Raw genomic sequence first — 2,638 nt, forward strand, 5'->3', positions numbered from 1 at the left:
TATCTCTCTCTCTTGCTCTCTCTCTCTCTCTCTCTCTTACACTCTCTCTCTCTCTCTGACTCGCTCTATCTCTCTCTCTTGCTCTCTCTCTCACTCTCTCTCTCACGCTCTCTCTATCTCTCTCTTTCTATATTCTTCTAAATGGGCTCATTATTTACACTATAAACATCAAATTGTCTTGAAGAACATGTTTTACTAGTGATTGAGACCATAGTGTTGTCCTAAACATTTCTGAGGGAATAAACCGAGTGAGAAGTTTTCTCATTTTGTATTGAAATGAATGGACCCAAATGCTTCTGCAGCCATCAGCGCCCCCTGCTGGAGTCTCTGGTAGAATGCAGCTGAAGGACCTTCCTGTTGGCCTCCCTGCTCAGACCTGGAGGTTACCGATGTGTAAAACTCAACAGAGTGAAGAGTGAAAGTCAGACGGTGTATCAGCTCAGAGTCTCCAGCAGAGGGAGCCAGAGGACAGAGATCAGCTGACCAACAGCTCCATGATGCTGCTAGACATGAGAAATATAAAGCAGCTGAACCAGATCTGGGTTTCTGATCACACAGTTTGATTAACCCTTTATCAGGCAAAGAACTATATTTGGTAGTTAGAGTCAGGTAATATTTCGAGAAAAAACTTGCAAATTTACTAGATTAAAGTGGCAAATCTACAAGAAAAAAAGTTGCAGATTTAAGAGATTTAAAGTTGCAAATCTGCACAAAAAAAGTTGCAGATTTACGAGAAAAAAGTGGGAAAAAAAGCATCTTTTTTCTCCCAGATTTGCCCCTTTAATCTGGTAATTTGCAAGTATTTCAATGAGTGTCCTATTAAGGGTTAAAGTGGTGAATCTGCGAGAAAAAAGTTGCTTTTTTCCCCACTTTTTTCTTGTAAATCTGCGACTTTTTTCATGCAGATTTGCCACCTGTCTCTCGTGGTCATTTTTATTTATGTTCAGGCTGTTTTGAGTCTCTTAGTTGTTGTTTGGTGACTCTTTAAGGTCATTTTCAGTCTCTCTGTGGTTGTTTGAGTCTCTGGGACCTTTACAGCCTTTTTGCGGTTGTTTTGTATATTCTTATTTCAGTTTGAGTCTCTGTTTTCACTCTCTTTGTGGTTGTTGTTTTTGTCGTCATTTTCAGCTCTTTGAGATTTGACACTCTGTTTTGTGTCAATTCTAATCTCCCTGTTGTCATTCTCAGTCTCTGTGTGGCAATTTTGGGTCATTTTGAGTCTCTTCATGATTCTTTTGTCTCTTTGATGGCAATTTTTTTCTCTCTGTGGTCATTTTCAGTCTCTTTGTGGAAATTTTGAGACTCCTTGTGGTAATTTTTAGTCTCCTTTAAGTCATTTTTAGTCTCTTTGTTGTAATTTTAGTCTCCTTGTGATCTTTTTTTGTCTATTTGTGGTAATTTTTGGTCTCTTTGTGGTCATTTTTAGTCTCCTTGTGGTCATTTTAGTCTCTTTGTGGTCATTTTGAGTCTCTTCATGGTCATTAATCTTCTTGCGGTAATTTTGAGTCTCTCTGTGAACATTTTTAATCTCTTTGTGGTAATATTTGGTCATCTTGTGGTCATTTTTAGTCACTTTTTGGCCATTCCCAGTCTCTTTGTGGTCATTTTTATTCTCCTTGTGGTCAATTTTAGTCTCTTTGTGATCATTTATAGTCTCTTTGTGATAATCTTTAGTCTCTGTGGTAATTTTTAGTCTCCTTGTAATTTTTGCTCTCCTTGTGGTAATTTTGAAATTTACTTTTCAAGATTATTTTATTTCAATCCGTAGTTGTTTTGATTTTCCTTGATGCCGTTTTGAGTCTCTTGGTGTTTTTTGCCTTCTTATGTCAATTTGAATGTCTCTGTCATCGTTTTAAGTCTTTGTGGTTATTTTGTTATTTTGAGTCCCTATAGGGTTTTATGATTCTCTGTGATGTAATCTTGATTTTTGTCTCTGGTCGTATTGTGTCTCTTTGTGGTCATTTACTGTCTAACCCGCTCATCATTCTCTCCCTCTCTCTCTCTGTCTCTCTCTCCCTCCCTCTCTCTCTCTCTCTGGGTGGAGATGGAGACTGTCGTCAAGGCATCCAGACAGGAAGTGAAGTACAGTGTCCGTCAAAATAAAAGTGCAGAATTTGAGTCATTGCAGATGGTATTCTTTCCTGCCTGTGAACAGACCGCCTCCTTAGTGGCACAGTAATGTATTAATACTTCTCAAAATAATCCTGAATTTACTCTGAAAAAACCAAATACAAAATAACACTGTTCAAAACCAGTCAAGCAATTTGTATTAAAGATTAAATAAAGAAAAAATGTAGGCCTATGTACTACGCTATTTTTTAAACTTTATATTGATAGATACATTTCTTAACTAAACCCCACATTTTAAGCTATGATAAATGAAAAATAATGTCATTATTGAATATAAACATTATATTTTTTATGTAAAAAATTGTAACAAATAAATAATGCAGGAGTCTAAATATTATCTTATTATCACTCTTATTTTCATCCTTTTATTACTGTTCAGTTTATTTATATTAATCTTTCTTGTAGATTATGTTGTTCTTGCTTTGCGGAGTGAATTTTCTACATCCTTGTAATTAAATAAATAAAGTGATGGGGGCTTTTATTTTGACAGTGTCCCCCGGAAGCTCAG

Source organism: Centropristis striata, chromosome 10, assembly GCF_030273125.1.
Source record: "Centropristis striata isolate RG_2023a ecotype Rhode Island chromosome 10, C.striata_1.0, whole genome shotgun sequence".
NCBI classification, from domain to species: domain Eukaryota; kingdom Metazoa; phylum Chordata; class Actinopteri; order Perciformes; family Serranidae; genus Centropristis; species Centropristis striata.